General features: G+C 40.1%; 1 protein-coding gene across 16 annotated transcripts in view; it reads right to left on the bottom strand.

Annotated features, from left to right (window-relative positions):
• ZBTB20 (zinc finger and BTB domain containing 20) overlaps nucleotides 1–20,788 on the bottom strand; it is a 1,517,062-nt gene that overhangs the window by 322,760 nt on the left and 1,173,514 nt on the right. The window contains exon 5 of one of the 16 annotated variants that reach the window (XM_029578317.1): nucleotides 20,139–20,226. The exons of 14 other annotated variants lie outside the window; for them this stretch is intronic. The gene's annotated coding sequence lies outside the window, so the exon portion shown is untranslated. Of the gene's footprint in view, nucleotides 1–17,740; nucleotides 17,856–20,138; nucleotides 20,227–20,788 lie in introns of those variants that run through there. One more of the 16 variants, XM_029578323.1, reaches the window with a different exon arrangement.

Below are 20,788 nucleotides of genomic sequence, written 5' to 3' on the forward strand. Positions count from 1 at the left end.
TTTCATGGTGGCACTATTGGTTTGCGAAAACCGGCAGTGATAACACCGCGGTGGCGCGATTGCTACCAGCTTTCGCGGGCCCGCCCCCTGGTACCGCGTGATTCATTAAGGCCTGCGATTTTAGAATATCCAGGCCTTAGGCACTTAGATGCTTTGAAAATTAGCCTCTGATTCAGTTCTTCAGTGATAAAGTATTCATTGCATTTCTAACATGTTCCATAAATACGCACTTTGTCAAAATGGAGACGTACCTGGAGGAAGAACTGGAAGGCTGGGAGAAAATGGGTGAGGTGGAACAACTGTGGGCCAAGTTAAAAGGAGCTATTACAAAGGCAACAAATGTATATGTTAGAAAAGTAAACAGTAAGAGGAAAAAGAAACTGATCTGTTTCTCTCAGGAATGGCTGAAGAAATAAAGGCAAAAAGAACAGTGTTCAAGAAGTATAAAAGATCCCAAAAAAAGGAACATAGGGAAGAATATCTGTCAAAACTGAGGAAGATGAGGAAAGAAATAAGGAAAGCAAAAGGTCAAGCAGAAGACAGGATGGCCAAAGAGGTAAAGCGAGGAGACAAAACATTTTTTAGATATATCAGTGAAAGAAGGGAGGTAAGAAGTGGTATAGTGAAATTGAAAGGTGACAAGGAGCAATGTGTAGAGAGTGACAAAGAAATGACAGAAATATTAAACAAATACTTCAGTTCGATATTCACTAAAGAAGACCCTAGAGAAGGACCGTTGCTGGTTAACAAGATCGTAGATGGGGATGGAGTAGACAAAACTCTGTTTAGAAAAGAGAATATATGGGAGAAGCTTGGCAAACTGAAAGTGGACAAGGCCATGGGGCTGGATGAGATACACTCTAGGATACTGAGAGAGATCAGAGATGTGGTGGCAGGTCCGCTGAAGAACCTGTTCAACAGATCCCTAGAAATGGGAGTGGTGCCGCAGGTTTGGAGATGGTGGTCCCGCTTCACAAGAGTGATAGCAGATAGGATGCTGGAAACTACAAACCAGTTAGCCTCACCTTGGTGGTGGGAAAATTAATGGAGGCTCTGCAGAAAGAATAGTGAACTCTACATTCTGGTGATTGCTGAACCTGAGGCAGCATGGATTCACCAAAGGAAAGTCCTGTCAGACAAATCTGATTGATTTTTTTGATGTGGTGATGAGAGAATTGGATTGAGGAAGAACGCTCAATGTGATCTACTTGGATTTGAGCAAAGCTTTTGATACGGTCCCACACAGGAGGCAGTGAATAAAATGAGAAGCTTGGAAATGAGTGCCAAGGTAGTGGTGTGGACTACAAACTGGTTGACTGTTAGGAGAGAGTTTAATGGTAAATGGAACCTACTCTGAAGGGAAAACAGTGTTAAGTGGAGTGCCACAGGGTTCAGTTTTGGGACCGGTTCTGTTCAATATTTTTGTGAGTGCCATTTCAGAAGGGATAGAAGGTAAAATTTGTCTATTTGTGGATGATACTAAGATCTACAATAGAGTGGACATGCCTGAAGGAGTAGAGAGAATGAAAAGGGATTTAAGAAAGCTGGAAGAGTGATCAAAGATTTGGCAGCTGGGATTCAGTGCCAAAAAGTACAGATTCAGGCATTTGGGGTGCGGTAATCTAAAAGAGCTGCATGTGATGGGGGGGGTGGGGGGGGGGGGGTGGGGGGGGGGGGGGGGGGGACTGATGTGCACAGACCAAGAGAGGGATCTTGGGGTAATAGTGTCTGGAGATCTGAAGGCAGCGAAGCAATGTGACAAGGTGATAGCCAAAGCCAGAAGAATGCTGGGCTGCATAGAAAGAGTAATAACCAGTAAGAAAAAGGAGGTGATAATGCCCTTGTACAGGTCCTTGGTGAGGCCTCACTTGGAGTACTGTGTCCAATTCTGGAGTCCATATCTCAAGACGGACAAAGGATGGAGGTGGTCCAGAGAAGAGCGACCAAAATGGTGTGGGTATACATCAGAAGACCTATGAGGAGAGGCTGAAAGATCTGAATATATATACCCTGGAATAGAGGAGATGCAGGGGAGATATGATACAGATCTTCAGATACCTGAAAGGTTTTAGTGATGCACATTCGACAAATCTTTTCCATTGGAAAGAAATCAGTAGAACTAGGAGTTATGAAATGAAACTCTAGGGAGGACGACTCAGAAACCAACGTCAGGAAATATTTCTTCACGGAGAGGGAAGTGGATGCCTAGAATACCCTTCTAGAGGAGGTGGTGAAGATTTATTTAAAAAATTTTCTATACCGTCTTTATCAAATATGTCACGGATATAAGTCCCGTAACTAGACCAGCTCCAGCTATGTCACGGATATATGTCACAACTATGTCACACTTTTTGAGGCTTCTAACTCAATACACACCATCTCAGACACTGTTACTGCACTGTTATTGTTACTGAGTTACTCTTCCCGCCTCTAACGTCTTCTCCTCCTTAGCCCCATTACCCCTGTTTTATTGTCATTTTTTTTTGCAACTTTGTTAAAGTTAATGTTTTATCACACCGTTCCTTGTAAACTGATTTGATATGATATATTTCATGAATGTTGGTATAAAAAAGTATAAAATAAATAAATAAAATTTGAACAAAACTATGAAAGAATTCAACGTGGCATGGGATAAACACTATGGATCCCTAAAGGTTAGAGGATGAAAATGAAGAAAAGAATGCATGGGGGTAACTTGCTGGTATGGCAATTACTACCCTTAACCAATAAGCCTTCATATTCTTGATGCAACTCCATCATGTCTCTCTGCTTCAACGGCAGGGGAGAAAAGGGGGAATTGGATTTCTAAAGAAACCAACGATGGCTCAGACATTTACCGACTGGGAAAATGATAAGCATGGAGTTAACCTACACAGTGCAGGAGATACTATCATAAGTTTGCTGGGTAGAATGGATGGAACATTTGATCCTTTTCTGCCATCATCTGTATGTATCTGTGTTTCTAACAGGTATTTGCTTAGGTGCCAAGATGAATTATAGATAAACAGGGCAGATTCAAACTTTTTACATAGCTAATATGCGCATGCATCAGATTTTGTTTTACTTACAAGAGTTAACTCTGCCAGTTAGAGGATACTGGCTTTTCCAGTGAATTAAACATTGTATTTGGCTACATAAAAATGAATGCATACCATAATGACTAAAGAGAGGACACTTAACATTTCATAACTTGCATATTTTATATTTGCTATCTTGCTTTTTAAATGTTAAAAACCACTAACAGAATTGCTCTTTGGACACCTTAAATACACAAAACCCATTCAGTTTACTTGGTCTTCTTAAAGGTATGCCTAAAACTGTATATCTGAAGTGGCCTGTATATCTGAAAGATGCTCCTTACTAGCTGCAGAGTTTGATCCTATCTCAGAGTCTTGCTTTTCATTCATTAAACTTATAACCCACCTGTTTGTCAGGATGCACTAAACAAGGTATAACCATTTTAATAACAAATATACAAATAACAGTGCATTAAACATTATGGGGCAGAAGAAAAGTGGATCTATATACAGACAACAACCAACAAGGACTGAATTACATAGACTGGGTAAATAAGCATGGGTGTAGCTTGCTTATTGCGGCGGTTACTATCCCTAACTAATTAAGCTAGATATTCACTTAGATGCAGTTCCAACACTGCTCTCTGCATTATGGCGGGGGTGGAAGGGATACAGAACCAAAAGGTGACTAAGGGCCAAGAGTAACAGATAAGTATGAGAGAGGAGAAAAAAAAAAAAAAGAGTGCGAAGGCTTGCTGGGCAGACTGGATGGGTCATTTGGTCTTCTTCTGCCGTCATTTCTATGTTTCAAAGACCTACGCGCGTAAATCCAGGAGGATCCAGCATTTTTAAGAAAGAAAACATGACCTCAGAGTAGATAACTAACCATCTTCCTATAACTTTAGGGCTGCCAGTTATCTTCCTTTTGCTCAGTGATGGGGTAGTCAACCTCCACACATTTAAGACATTTGAAGCTTGTAGCTGGTCAGCCTGTAGTGGTAATTAACAGTGTGGCTATGGCTGCTCCAACAGCACTTTGTTAAAAACAGAGGCTTTTTATTTTTCATTCAGCAAAGATTGAGGGTGAGTGAGTGTGAGCATGAAATATACATGGAAGGCTGAGAGTTAAACGATGGATCTCATGCTGGAGCCTCAAAATACGAATCCCCAAACTGCAATCTGTGGGCCGTACCCAGCTTGTGTAGCAACTTTTTCTGGCCTCCCCATAGCTGAATCGGCATGAGGAACAAGGTTTACTTTTATTTTATTTTTGCCCACTTGCGGTGACAGTGATGCTTCTGTGGTGTTGGAGTTTCCAACACCTACCAGTAGATTACAAGAGGTCCTGTGCATCAGTGCTCAGAATCCCAGCAGTCCGACATGGTGATGTGGTGAAGTTTGTGGTGCGGATAGTCTCCAACTCTTACCAGCAGAACCTCCCCCTTGCGAGCTGAGGAGATGGGAAAGAAGTGAAAGAGTGAGAGAGGAGGGGTTGTGAGTGAGAGATAAGTGAAGGGGTGAGAGGGAAGAGAGAGTGTGAGAAGAGGGGTGAGGGATGAGTAAGAAGAAGAGAGAGGGTGGAGGAAAGGGGTGATAAAAGGGGAGGAAAGCAGAGAGAGCAAGAGTCTATATGGATATGTGAGCAAGAAAGAATATCAGGGGCAGTTCTATAATGAGGCAAGGTGAGGCAGCTGCTTCAGGCAGCAAAAAAATGCCCTTCTCGAAATGCTGCTGTGGCATCCGCCTCACACTGCCTCATTATAGCTAAAGGGAGGAGGGACGCCACTGCCAGAGGCCAGGCTGGTGGCGGCTGAAGGGAGAGTGGGGTGAGGGGGGCGCCATCTCATCCCTCACCTCAGGCGGCAAATTGCCTTGAGCCGCCCCTGGTGAGTGTGTCAAACATTCTGCCCTATTATTTACCTATACCCACTTCCCCAGGGGGAAATGCTGAGGAAGCAGGAAGGCAGGTGGTAAGATTCCTGGGATGTGCCATGGTTGTCAACTTCTTAGAGATATTTTTGCTGACACCTTATCTGCCATACCTCTGAGGGAATCCTGCCTCTGCAGGCAGATTCCAAGGGGATTCCCAACTCCACTCATCAAAATTCTAATGGGGAGATGCACACAAGCCTCCCCACCCCCCCTCACCCAGCCTCTCGGAAATTTAAAATGTTGCATGTGAAACTTTGCTTAAAAAGTTAGGGCATCCCTGCCTCAAAGCCTGGGAAACAAAGAAGCAGTCAAGAGGAGGTGAGTTATTTAAATAATTCATGTTGTTTTGTTGATCTTGTGAGAGTGATATTTTAGTTTCATGAACCATTGATGTTGCTTATCGACTCGGTCACTATGAAGTGGGTCAAATGCTTTGTAGAAAACAGGTGAATATAATGGCTAATATCTGCCAGGCCAAACTGCCGTAGGTCCAAAGTCTCGAAATGAAGGACTTATCTTCTTGATAGATCAAAGTATTCAGAAATAAAATAGTCATGAACCAGTAGGTTTAAAGTTGTCCAGATTAAAGGATCCATGTTCTGAGAGACTGAATATTCTCAAAAATAAAAAGGAATATATTTCTCCAGGAAAGTTTTCTAGTAAATCAAATCAACTTGACAAAAAAAAACCCTGAGAATTCTTCTTTGAAAATATACTAACTAAAAAGTAGATTAGTCCAAGAGTAGAACTGTTTACATTATCAGAGAATGTTCCCTGCCTGAGTTAATATTTCTTTAAAAAAAAATGTGCAGAGGTAATAAGTCATGGGAAAGAGAGTATAGATAAAACATGCCAGACAAACAGTGGTTAGGTAATATTTTACTATTAACCATAACAAAACCTTTATATCAACTGTTATAAACTGGCTTAATCAAACCATTGTAAGAGCAAGATATAAAGTTTGAAGCTTAGCTTTTTCCTGTGTGTTGTGAGAATATGCATTCTGTGGCTTCTGAATCCCTGTAGGTTGGGGTGGCGACTTTAGTAACTCCTAATTAGTTAATCTGCATTGTAAACAGGGAGCCTAACTTTCAAAACTATTCGTGATCCTGGATTTGCATGCATAAGTGGGTGCGCAGAGATTTATCCTAATATTTTATAAACTTGTTCTGCTCTGAAAGTATGCACAAGTATTTGCAATGCAATGAAAGCACTTACTGTTCCTATTTTATAAACATACACGTGTATATCTTACGTGAGAAAAACTATAACATGTATGCATAAAAGCAGATTTAAATTTTAAAGTACGCAAGTATACTGTTTTGAAAATATTTGTGCATGTCCTTGAAATCGCCAGTTTGCAGATACTTCCATCACTTTACCTAGACCCTCTAGCACTTCACCCTGAACTGTGGCGCATTCACCCAGACCTCCCACTCAAAAACTGCAGTACAGTTTCACTTGCACTAGTCAAATAGCAAGTGTAAAATTGTACAAATTCTACTGTAAATCTCTTATAAAATAGCAACTTCCATTGCATACCTCTTGGCCCTGCTTCGAAATGCCCCTATATAGCCCCTTTTTTGCGTCGGTAAATGTGCATGCAAAACAAAAAATACATACTTTTAATGTTTTGAAAATTGCATAATTACGATTAAATGCTACTTACACCCATACATGCTATTTTTCCGTGTGGAACTCCCTTTAGAAATGATCAATGTTGTAAATAAATTAGAAATGCACAAATAACTGTCTTTCATCATAACATCGTCAATGTTCCTTAACTGCTTCTGGAACAGTAAAACATTTATTTTTGGAAAATAATAACCCTTTTTTCTTTTCAGAAAATAATTTCAATAAGGGACTCCTAAGAGCCCCAGGTTGCTCTCTCTTGCAAATCACCAATCCATGTGGATTACTTAGATTGATTTTGCATTTCTGTTAGGATTCAAATCCAGAGTGGTGTTATATTTGTGTCTAGAATTTAAATCAACGCACCCAAAATTACTGAAAAGTCAGCAGCTAGTAACTGTAGCTGGTAACAGTTGTTTTTATCACTGCTGTGACCATATGATGGGTATTTCAAGTTGTGCATCTGACATTAAAATATTAAAATTAGTTTTATGAAAAGGTGCATGTGATGATGGAGGGATCCTCTTTAAAGTCAGCAAAGTCTGCTTATGGTGTTTTTTTGAGCCTAGTATTTTCCTTTCATTTTAAACTACCCCCAAGGATTTCTCCATTTGTTTAACCACCTGCCCTCCTCCCCTTTCTGACCAACCTAGGCATGGCAATGACTACTATTGGCCAGGGCCCACAGATTGTGGCTCTCTCTAGAACTTGTGTGTGTCCATGCTGAGACTGGCCACTAGGTGTCACCATTCTGCAATGACTAATCCAATGATGTGCTACCAAGTTCTTCTCATGGGAGTGCTTGGTATTTGTTATCCAGGGGCTTTCTTCAGCACTGCTCCACTCTGTTCTAATAAAATAATTTAACAAGGTGCTTCTGAAAGTCCATTCCAGCATGTCAGAGGCTGAGACTTCCTTTCATCACCGGGGAAATGTGAACACTGCTTCCAATGCATCCTTGTCTTGGCCAACCCAGGTTGCAGAAGCTGGGCCCAGGAATTGAACACAAGGACCCCACTTCGCAGCACACAGTGCAGCAACTGAGCCAAGGGATTGGCCTGCTGGTGGCTACTTAAATGATTTAGTGTTTCAGATCCATGATGTTGGCTGACCAGGATCAACATACATCGCCTGAGGAGGAAAATAATTGAATTAAATGAAGGAGTTTTGTAGAAAAGAATTGTTTGATTTTATTTAATACATCATATGTAAAGCCCTACTTAAATTGCGGTACAGTCCTAATATTATGGGATCTGCAACACTGCAATTTAAGTAGGACCCTGCCAGTCTTCTGATCCCCCACTATTTTACTTTCTTGTCCATTACCTAGCCATATCTCTTTGAAGTTGATTGCTCTGTTTAGGTCAGATCCTAATAATGTTTCCTTTCCTAGGCTTAGGCTTATAGAAAAATATGATTAGTTTATATTATGTAATTTGGGTCAATATGTATTTGCAATACATTCTTTTGCAGCAAAAGATATTTTGCACTGTATATTTGTATAGTGCACAGTAATGATACTTTTTCAGTAATTATCTATGTATTAAGGACAGGAATTTTTTTCAAGATAAAATTTTAGCAGTTGAACAGATTTCTTCAGTATCAGAAAATACCATTAGGGAAGGGGACCCAAGATGGCACTGGAGCTTTCATTGGCGTGTGGCAGCTCCATAGTTTCCTGTGGTATCTTGTTTTTTATTCAACATTATGCCTCATACGGGCCAGAAGAGACAGGCTAGGGAGAAGGCATTCTCTGCGACCATCCCGGCGCTTCCACTTAACGGCCCTATGGATACCCGTGTCGTGAAGGGGATCGCAACATTGGAGGTGCAATCGCTGGGAGGGGTGCATGAAAAAGAGCTGCTTGCCTCTTCCCCTGACTCGGAAACATCCTTTTCTCCAATAGACAGAATCCCCCCCACCCCCACTAACCCTACTGTAGTCTGCAAGAGGACCCAGACAGAGTGTCACCGACCGATGAAGCCAGAGTGACAGACTCCCTGGCAGAGGAGAAGGGTCCACGTGAAGGATTACATCAAAAAGGACATTCAAAGTACACTTATAAGGTAAAATTCTCATTTATAACATATACATTATATTTACATCTACTGCTATAGTGCCAACCAGAAAACCCTGTAAAACAAAAATAAATAAAACTTGCATTAGGCCTATTGTAACATGTTTAGTGAGAACTTGGCTGTCAAACATTCTTGGATAAACTGAATTATAATTACAATATAGTAAACCTCCTACACCAAAAAGGCACTAAATGCCAGAATTCAAACAGGCAACAGTGCAATTATTACACTAAGCCCTAAAACACCAATATACCTCCTATTTGGAAAAGAGAACAAGCCAGGCTATTATAAATCCCTATATAGAAAACAGAATACCTCACCTTGGGTGCACATGCAAAACACAGATAGACCCTTACTATATACAGAATAAAGAGACCAGAAAAAATAAACAGAAATGTACAGACAAAAGCTGAACTGGAAACCTCAACAAGTCAGACCTTTTATGCAGTGCAACAATGGAAAAACAAAAACATCACCATTTCTTATAAATCAAACAATGCAATCAAGAAATATAAGTCAGCAATAGAAAAATCATAATAAAAGAATATTTCAAAACAGCTGATGAATAGAATATCCAATAATTAAAAATAAATATATATTTTTTTAAAATTTCACCAAAAATCAACAAAATATTTTAAAACAGCAGACACCAAGTAACTCCCAAAAATTAAAACCAATAACAATTCAAACTCCCCAGCTTCATATACTTGGGAACTTAATTTCCAGTCACTCTGAGATTGTTGTGGATTAGTGGAGATAGGGGGGTGCACAAGTTTTCTTCTCCCTCACTTTCACTCTCTGACATTTGCATGCTCCCTAGGGGTCTCTGACACACACACAGCCAGCTGAAAAGCACACACACGCTCACAACTGCCAAAAGCTGAAACACACAAACACACTCTCCCTTCGCACATACTGGTGCACACGCACACACACATGCTCCCTCACACACATGGATGCTGACACACATGCTTCCTCTTACACACACTTTCTCCAATGCACAAATGGCACTTATACATGTATATTTATTTTATTTAAAAATTTTTATATACCGTCTTATATACCATCACAACGGTTTACAGAAGGGCACGATAAAGAGAAATATGGGTGGTATAGATTACAAATTACTCGTGTGCCATCATAGTATGGTAACAATTTAAAATAATAAACTAGGTGTGTAAGTTAAACCTGATTGTTAGGAACAAATTAGGCAGTTAGATTTTAACATTAATATGTATGTAGGTTACTAAAAACTTCTAGCTTGGTGCATCCTTATCGCTCAACTATTTTTCTCCTTTTCTTTATCTTTATAAAATGCTTGTTTAAAAAGCCAGGTTTTCAGATTAGTTTTCAATAATTTCAGATTTGTCTGCAGTCTTATTTCGAGTGGTATGGTATTCCAGAGTACAGGACCAGCCAGTGACAGTGCTCTTTCCCTTATTTGCGTGAGATGTGCTGATTTGACAGAGGGGACAGTTAGTAGAGCTTTATTTGCAGATCTCAGGTTTCTTTGTGGTACATGCACGTGCAGTGCTGTGTTAAGCCAGTCGGCTTTATCATCGTGGATTAGTTTATGGATTATACAAAGTGCTTTATATTGTATTCTTTGTTCAATTGGAAGCCAGTGGAGTTCAGCAAGTGTTCCTGTAATATGGTCACTCTTTTTTTTGCCTGTAAAAACTCTAGCAGCGGAATTTTGCAATATTTGCAGAGGCCGAATTGTAGATTGAGGTAGTCCTAAAAGCAGGGAGTTACAATAATCTGTGCTAGCGAATATCATTGCTTGTAGAACTGTGCGAAAATTGTTAATGGTTAATAGAGGTTTTAGTCTTCTTAGGATCATTAGTTTTGCATAACTTTCTTTTATTTTCTGTGAGATGTGTTGTTTCATGTTTATGGACACACATTCACACTCACTCCCTAATATACTCTCACTTACCCTCCCCCCCCCCCTTGCTGCCTCTAAATATATAAAAAAAACATTTTTACTTCCATTGCACCAATCAGGGGGAATCTAGGCAGGGACACCTGATGATGATCCTGGTATGGGAAGCGGTGAACAGGAAGGCCCTGATGCACGGAGGGAGATGGACAAAAGTTGTGTTTTCCCATGGCCCCAATGTAAGGGTGGCCAGCCCGGTCAGTGGCAGAGACTAAGGAGAGGCTTCCTGCAGTTGAGATGTGAAGAGAGACAGTGGGAGAGTTTCCTGCTGCCATAGTGTTGAGAGGAGGAGGGGATCAGTTGCATAGTACCTCAGCGATGCCATGAGGCTAAAAAAAAAAAAAGGCAGGCTCATGTAGCTGTGGCCACCGGGGGGGGGGGGAAGAGGTGCATACCCATGGAGTCACACCTCCAGCTGCACAAAAACAAAAGTAAAGAAATGAGCGGAGAGCCTCAAGGGAGGCTCCCATGATACCAAAAGAACTGCGGGGCCTGATATTGATCAAAGCGGCTCTGCAGGCATGGGGCCACTGTGATCAACACCAGTCACGTGACTGGCCTGACTGGCTCACCAGGGCAGGCCCGAAGCCCCAGTAGGACAATCCGCCCCTGGGAGACCCCAGCGGAAGGGGTAAGCATAGTCTGGGGAGGAGTGTGGAGGACCATTTCTTTTTGGGGTTTTCGTTTGTTTTGTTTTTCTGTTTTAATGCAATGTTTATTTTGGTTCAGCACATGAAACAAATCAAAGTTAAACAAACAAAAACCTGTATAACCCTCCCCAAAAGGAAAAATTACATAATGAAATTTTTTTCTGTGCATATCCCTAATAAAAAGATATTACTCACAACTTGCTCACTGACCCTTATTTCTAAGTATCCAATATGGCAAGCACACTGTATCCTATTCTGAGTTGCAATTCTCTAATTGAGATTCAAAGGCATATTAGAAATACAAGACAGGAGAGAAAGACAGCAGCACATATACAGGATGAGATGGATTAAAGCAAAATTAAATTTAAAATTTTAGTGGAAAATAATTGTTCACAAGATCCTAAGTTGAAGACCACAGCTCAAATTCAATCTCAGACTTCTCATAAATGTTTATAAACGTCAGAAGACCCCTCTTGATTGAATTATAACCTTTATGCAATTTGGACATCGTGTATTAATCTACATAAATGTATATTTCTAGCCATCAAATTTCTGTTTTACTGAAATATGCCTGGTTTGCTAATGATATTATAGCCAAATTTGAGTACTTTTTGTCTGTCAGCCTTAATGGGAACCCAGGCAATCCAAAATAACTGTCAAAAAGTCAGAATGAAGCAAGAGAATAGAAAATGTATTTCAGAGTATTTTACAAAAATAAAATAAAGAAAGGCTCTGAGAAGGGAAGAAAGGAGCTTTTGATCCAGTGCTGTATACTACTGTAGTAGGGTAGGAAAAAAAAACCTTAAGGAAACCTCAAGGTAAATAACATTTCTCACGCTGCAATTCAGAGGTGCTACTAGGATCTGACCATTTTATGTTTTAACAATAAGATATGCTGCCAGGCCCAAAATTAGATTAAGAGACATAGAATCATGCATCAAGAATCAGGAACTCTACTTTGCATTGAGGCATCACTGAATAACATGGTTAATCAATCACTAACAGAGACATTCATCAAAGTGCATTATGGCGTTAACGCCTCCAATAGCGCCAAAATGCATTCAATATTTGTTAGCACGTGGCATGAATGCAAATTTGGCAAATTTATTCAAAAGGGCAGGATTGGGGAGGGTTTTGGGTGGGATTAATGAAAATGGGGGGGGGTGCTATCACACGCCAGAAATAACTACACCTTTTTTGCACTTTTCGGCATAGGAGAGAGTGAGCAAGAGCGAGAGAGAGAGCGAGCGAGAGAGAGAGAGCAAGAGTGAGCCTATGGTGTGACACACATAGTAGTCAATTATTTATAGCACTATAGGAGTGCCAGTTAGTAACTCGAGGTGAGGTTTTGGTGGTGGTGTAGGGTTTTCGGGACAGTTTTAATTGCAGAGTGAGATGTACGAACAGCACAGTACACCTCAGTGAAGATCTGACATCATTTGGAATGAGGAAAGTCACACAAAGATGAGATTTCTACAATGTTTTCTCGCCCTAGCTTCATCGTACCCTGGTAGAGAGTCACAGGGTGCAAAAACTATAATGCACCCCACGATAAACTACCTATGGGAACTACTAACAGAACACACAGTGCGGTAATTCTAAAATCATAGCCACGCCCCTTTTTCTTATCTCGGGCATTATCCATGCGAAAATTTTGATGAATCTAGGAGTAAGTTCATAGTAAAATGAAAAATGGATCAACTAGCACTCTAAGGGCTGATCGAAGCCAGTTGACCGAGCACCCCGCACTATGCTTGTCGGGTGCTCAGAGACGAGTTTGGACATTGTTTAACTGTTCACCTGTTTGAAATTCCTGTATGTAAAGGAATACAGAGATCCTGGTTACATGATGTCTGATTAATGGATACAAGTTGAGATTTGTTATGTATTTTTGACAAAATTTAATGAACAGGTTCTACAAAAAAAAAAAAAGAAAAATGGATCAACATTCTATATCTGAAAATCTTCGTTGATATGCAACAGTGGTGTTCCTCTCAAATGACACCAAATTCTTCCTGATAATCTTACATGGACAAGTGCTGACAAACTGGTGTGTAAAAAGCATAAGAGAAGAATAAACTCGCTCATGCCTAGACATTCTGGTGATCGAGAGATGCTATTACAGAGCTTCCCAAACCTATCCTGGTCATCCCACGGCCTAGTTGGGTTCTCAAGATATCCATAATAAACATAAGATGAATTGCCATACATTGGAGACCCAGTATATGCAAATTTATCTTATACATATTCATTGTGGAGGTCTCGAAACCCTGACTGGTTGTGAGATGACCAAGACATGTTTGGGAAGCCATATTCTATGATAATTGCATAAAAGTTGAATCAAGCTTAATCTTAATTATGATAGATTTATGACAAACACTGCCAACATTTTAACCCTAGAAATCTTGAAATCCAAGTTTATTTTTCATACAAATTTGCTTGGTAACTTGGAATTTTCAAGTAATCTGTTAGCCAGGTTACCTCTAATCAGGATTGAGAATAAAAGATCTACAAGGAATGAAGGCAGTTAGTATGAAAGGAACCTTAGAAAGAAAACCACAGAAAATCAGACCGGAAGAAACCAGATTGCTACAAACTAAGAGGTGAATTTTAAAAGCCCAACAGGCGTATCAATTAGAGGATGCATGAAGAAGTCAGGATCGTGCGCGCACGATCCTGACTTCTTCAAGCATCCCCTAATACGCGCATCTTGAAAGTTTTAAAAAATGAGCGGGGATTGTTCTGGGCATGGTCATTTCAGGGCATGAACCAAAGAGAGGGGAAGAAAACAACATCAGCTGGCTGAAGGGTTCCCCTCTGCAACTGTCTGTAGGCTACCAATGGTTTTAAAATCATGTGGAACAGGTCAGCAAGTCAAAGTTTATGTGTAAAAAATAAATCAGATGAATTAGGACTGTGGTAATTAGTAACCAGACCAGGAAGCAGTAGAACTCCAGGGATCTAGTTCAGGCTCTACTATCCAATGCCTCAGTTTATCCAAAATTGGCCAGACTTGTACTAGTAAAATTAATCCTCCTCATAGAGCTGCCAGCTGTCCTGATTTTTTCTGGACTGCACAGATTTTGGGGGAATTGTATGAAAAAAAATAAGAGGGAGAGCTAAAATGATCAGAAATGTCCTTATTTTAGTCCTCCAGCTGCTGGCTGGCATTCAATCATTCCCCAGATTTTATACAATACAGTATGCACTTTGGTAGCTATTCTATATTTAATTTATGTTGGATACGTTTATTTTGTGTCACTTACATAGACTTAAAGCCATGATTTAATCAGAAGCCTAAAAATGTTTTATAAAAACAGTAGTTTGGACCCTGGGCTGGTAAAAGCAAACTTTTTTCAAAATGAAGAAGTTTGAAAACTAATGGTCATGATATGAGGCTCCAAAACATCAGAAAATATTTCTTTACAGAAAGGGAGGTGCATGCAAGGAATAACTTCCCAGTGGAAGCAATAAAGGCAAAAACAATAACAGTTTAAGAAAACATGGGATAAGTACAGAGAATCATTAATTGCAAAGAAGCGAGGTGAAAGTCAGATCAACTGGGCTCTGTGGCACGGTAACAGGAAATAAACTGGGTAGACTAGCTAGGTGCTGCTCCTATATTCTGTATTTTTCTAACAACAAAGAGCAGCAATAAAAGTCTCATGTGTGCAAATCCCATCAACAAAGATATTAAATAGCATCTGCATGTGGTTGGAAATTTGACTGTTGAAAGTTGGCAACCCTACCTCCCCCAACTTTGCCCTTGCATTGTGCAAGTGAGTTATCATACAAGCCACCCCAAAAGAGATCACGTACCTGTTTTTCTGGACTGCTTCGTCTATAAATCATGTTGCTATCCCACTTAGGTGCTTTACAAACATAATTTATAATAATTATCAGTAGCTCTCATTATAATGAGAGGAAAATTCTTCCTCTTCTCACACACATTTTCTGTAGATCCATAAGGCTACACACTTGCAAGTACCTTGTAAGTCAGGCTTTACCCTAGTAGAACTGGAGAGTTTTTTGGTTCAGATTATTGTAACAGCAGAAGTGAAATGCTGTCTTTGTTATACAATCCATTGTTGTTTTATGATTGCAGACCACAGTGATAAACTACTAATTCTTCACAGCTGACTCCTTGTGTAATACTGTTTAAGTCTTGGCTAATGACCCCTTGATATCAGTAATTACTGTCATCAGGGGCTGGGAGGACTGAGGTCCGAGACCTTTAAAAAATGTTTTGTTTATAACTACAGTAGGATATCAAGTCAGTGTTGAAGTGGTACAACCTCACCAAGCTAATGGAAGATATTTGTAGTCCTGGTTTCTCCTTCTGAAAATGATCTCTTAAAGCTGTAATGCCATGGAAAGAATCATTTGCTATAATCACAGCTGCGTTACCATAAGATAAGATACCAGCATGGTATTGCCATAAGCCAAACACATAAAAATGAAAGTAAGAAAAATACTTGGCTCATATTAGTCAACAAGAACCCTTCAGCTAAGAAAAAGAATTGCACAGCCCCCAAATTCCTGACTTTCTGAGAAACGTGTTAAAAAATAAACCCAAAAAATCACCTCTGTGAACGTCTTGCAGTTTCTATAAAAAGTCCAGAGATACAGAATAAAGGAGTTTAGAAAAATATTGTAGTATGCTTTCCCCTCTGATCCCCTGCATAATGACGGTAACTTAACAGTTGCACAGGCGCACATGTACGTGTGTATGCCGGTACACATGTATGCCGGCTCACGCTAATGGACATGATATAAAATAGGCTTTATGTGCATACGTGTACACAATTTTATATGGACGTGCGCAAATGATGCCTCTATCGCGTAAATGGGAGAGGATTTGGTATGTATGCGTGTCAATGCAATTACCAGATTCCCCAGTACGTTTCCAGTTCACCCAGTTCAAGGAGAGGGCTTCCTAACCTCTCTAGTTAATAAGCATCCCTTTTAGACCCAACCCTTAAAATGTCAGCAACCAGCCTCATTTGTTTTGTTAGTTACACGTCATCCATAGCAGAAGAAAAGTTACGCAGATAGGGACCCTGGCACGTGATGGTATGCGTATATACTTATGCGCTAGTTTCAATCATATTTCCTAGAATGCCCATGGCAAACCCAGACCACGGCCCACCCCTTCTTTATAAAAAAAAAAAGAAAGAAAAATGTTTGTGCTCATACTGGGAGATGCGTGCCTACTCGGTATGCTTTTTAAAATGCTCACAGCACACACCAGCCTGACTTCTGCACATATCTCCCAACTTTGGCATGCATAGCACTTTTCAGATTCGCCTTAATGGCTTTTCTGCTTTCCTCTTACAAGTTGCAACTTTCAAGCTTTCAACATCTCCTACTCTAGATAACTCTGCACGTACAGACACATTTTACATCAGTTCTGCTCGTTCACAAGCTGCTTTTAACTTTATGTGGTGTTATTTCCCCTTTTCCTCTCACTGTCTGTGACCATCACTGGATATTCTGATTCCTTTTGATTATGCATTGGGCTTCTCTCTTTTTTCCTCATCTAATGAAAACTAAAGACAGTTACACAGGGAGTGCCACACTGAAACCACATTTTATAATATGAGATGGTAGTATTTATTTATTTTATTTTATTTATTGGGTCTTATATACCATCACTCGGGTTTCCATTGCAACGGTTCACAACAATTAATACATTATAAACAAAAAACAAATCAAATAAAATACATATAAAACTTAAATTACAACCGATAGCAGCACTACATAAAATAATCCTAAAATACATCAAAAACTCCTGTGCACTCCACCTCCTTTCTCCTAAAATAAGCTACTGTATAAACTCTAAACTACCTAAACCTAAAACAATAAAATAGGAACGTTAATACATAAAACATTAAACAGTAAAATAGAGCATAAAACAGACTTCAAGGCTGATTGGAATATGCCTCCTTAAAAAGCAAGATTTTAATCCTTTTTTAAACTGTTTAAAATTCACCTCCATTCTAAGTTCTACCGGAAGCATGTTCCATAAATTCGGACCTGCCAACACGAGGTCCGGGACTTTACTATTTATTCACATATTTCTAGAGTTCTCATTCTTATTATCTAATAAAATCTGTCGGCCAGAAAAACCATGATAAAAAAAACAACAACAAGGTTCACAGTCTTGATTGCAGACAGATGTTTTTCAGTTTCCCTCTAGCTTTTACAAAATGGCTACCATGCATTATTATCTTGTCAATGTTTTTGACTTATGCTTTTCTTGGCTGAATGGCAGATGAACTGTCTGTGTTCCTAGCTCATAGTGGGAGGGATAATCAATGACAGCTATTGGCTGGTCTTAGGGAAACCCCCAGGAACATGGGTAGGTGGAACACCTGGGCATGCCTCCCATCCATCCCTTTACAAACACACTGGACACAAACTATGGAAGTAACATGGCTGTAGTTTATTAACACAATATTATGGGACCCAAGCCTAACAATGTCTCACCTGTCATGCCATCACATCCCATGTCCTCTGACTCAAAGCAGCCTAATGCCACATGCCAGCAGTATGTGGCCTGCGATGCCACTCAGGCTTCCAACACCAGTCCAGTGATCCACCAGCACCTGGAGGAAAGGAGATAGGTGAAGGAGACCTGACTGTCTATTTGGGAGGGAGATGCCCAACCCACCACGATGATAATGCAGCAGGGAGGTACTGCGCTAGTGCTGGTTCCACATAAGCTGGAAGACCAAACACACAGGAGGAAATTGCCAGGCCAAAAAATGAAAGTGGTAGGGTTGTTAACCATAGTAATATAGCAGATGATAGCAGAAAAAGAGCAATCTGCCTATCTCTATTCAAAGTTCTAAGAAGGAATCCAAGCTACCAAAGTGTGACTGTCTGCAAGATATTCTTATCCAGGACATCTGGTTTGTCTTCCTCCTTGGTACTATACCATCTCAGTCAGATGAGCACATAAGATTCCTTTCTCCAAACCATGTCAAAATAATGCATAACTCCCATCTCAGGTCTATTTGGTTCTCTAAGTTCTACAAAGCACATTGGTATATCACTTAGAAAACCAAGTCTAGAACAAAATCTTATAAAGGCATGACGTTTGGTTGAAAGTACAGCAGCAAAAATAAAGTCACCTGGATAGTCACATCCTTAATTGTAGAAAACTAGCAGGAACTCCTTGGACTGCCTGTGGGGATCCATGGTGGAATGGTTCCACAATGCCACTATTTAGTGCCTGAAGCACTAATCTGACCTCATCTATATAAAATAAGTTGTAAACCTTTAAGGCCTCTACTTTTTGAAGGGTCTTGCTGAACGATGATTCTCCTTTCCATTTGTATCATATAAATGAAGAGAAAATAGGAGCAGTGTGGGTGATTTAATGGAATCAACTTGTTTAAATGATGAAACAAACGGTTTTTACAGTGTATAGCCATGACCAAAAAAAGACAAAACAAAACCTTGAGCATTATGCAGATAGCACAGAATGCTTTTTGTCAAGAGGGAAAAAAATATGAATAGTTAAGTTAGAAACTAAAGGCATATGAGTTTCCTGAATAAAATTCAAGAGACAGAGCATAATTTGTTTTGACCAGATGAAGGAAGCAAAAATCTAGTCAAGGAATATATTATAATACCTTTTTATTAGATTAACATTATAACAATTTTTTGTTCATTAACTATCTCCCTGCATGGGACAGAGAAGGAGCAAAAAGGCATCATGGCTAGAAAAGCACATTTGAGAAGATCAGGGTTGTTGTTTTTTTTCTAAATGCTAGACCATCCAAAGTATTTTGCATCAGACTGTTAACAAGCAAAAGCAAGACACTTTTCTTCTAATTACATGGTGGCTTCAAGAAGGGATGTGTAATTATTTGAAAAATAATCTGACTTCGTGTTTTGGGCAAGTTACAATATTTTTCTTTTTTTATATATCACAAACAGCTTAGTAAGTTAGCTCAAATGGCAATGTCTTTTAAAAATTAAGCCAACACTGAGTTTGGTTTCCATAGGGAAAGCTATACCAGTGGTATATGGGCGGGGTCGGTATGCAGTGCTTACCTCTCTCTGAAGGCAAACTGGTGGAAGATGGCTGAGCTAGGGACAGGTAGCAGTTCTAGCAGGAACTAGCATCAGGGTGCGGGTGAGCTGGTTGCAAACCTAGAAGATGGATAGCCATAACACTTCGTGCAATATCCTATCAGCCATTAGAAAGATGCGGGAGGGTTGGCAGCTAGACTGAAGAGGCAGGAGTCTTCATGAAGGTTTTTTATGACAGACAGTGGTGCAAATATGATAAGGGCAATGAAAGATGAGGGCTTTTAGGGGATCTGTTGCTTTGTACACTTCCTGCACTTGGCCGTGAGAGATGCCCTCAGTCTGGGGCCCAAAGAACATGGGATTCCAATCCTAAAGGACATAATAAAAAGGTGCAGGAAAATAGTGGGGCACCTTCAAGGGTGGGCAACTTCTCTGTGAGAAGCAGGAAGAATTCTGGATATTTTATAAGCATCTGATTCAAGAAATTGGTACCTACTGACATTTCATTTATCCGATGCTGTAGAAAGCAGTGGAACAGCAGACACCTCTTCATCATCTCTCTCTGGAAACAAGAGATAGGTTTGGATAACCCCCTGGGGATTCATGACTGAGTAGTGATGAGGCAGCAGATACAAATCCTGAAGCCCTTCAAGAATGCCATGGAGGATTAAATTCCAGAAGCACCACCCTGGCCAAGGTCATCTCTACTGCAAATATTCTGCAGTTAAAATTAGAGGCCTTCTGTGAGCAAGAGGAAATGGAAGTGAGGTGTAGCAGTTTGTGGACTTCTTGCAGCAGCAGCAGGTGCAACTGAGACAAACCTCTGAAAGAAAACAATACTTACATGATTGCCACACTTTGTGATCCACAGGTAAAAGGGAGTCTCATCTTTCAGCTTCAGCATCACACATGCATAAAGGAGATACTGGCAGCTAGAGTGTGTAGAAAGGAGCATCAAAGTCAGAGGACAATAAGGATGTTACACAGGGCACTCCAGAAAACAATGCAAGCATGAGTAGCAGCCTGTCAGCTATCATTTCCTCTCCCTCCTTAATATGCTAAAACCATTTGCCCCTATAGAACTCTCTCTCCTGTCACAGCCCATAGTTAAAGCAGCTGGCAAGAGAGACCCTCACCCCATCCCAGAAAAGGAGACCCCAGACACGCTAACTAACAAAATCCATCGAAGACATAGACATAGATCCACTGGCATATTGGGCACACAAGTATGGAGTAGGGCCAGACCTGGTCAAGATGGCTCAGCATTATCTTTCAAGCCCACCAACCAGCATACTCAGTTAACATATCTTCTCAATAACAAGGGACATTGCAAACCCTCATGGTTCAAGGCTGGCACCTTAGTTGATGGAAAGTTGGTCTTTTTGGAAATTAATCTGCCTTTGCTGGAATTTCCATGCAAGTGATAAGCTGTTCTACCTGCCATACAATATATATATATATATATATATATATATATATATATATATATATATT

This window comes from Rhinatrema bivittatum, chromosome 15, assembly GCF_901001135.1.
Source record: "Rhinatrema bivittatum chromosome 15, aRhiBiv1.1, whole genome shotgun sequence".
Lineage (NCBI taxonomy): Eukaryota > Metazoa > Chordata > Amphibia > Gymnophiona > Rhinatrematidae > Rhinatrema > Rhinatrema bivittatum.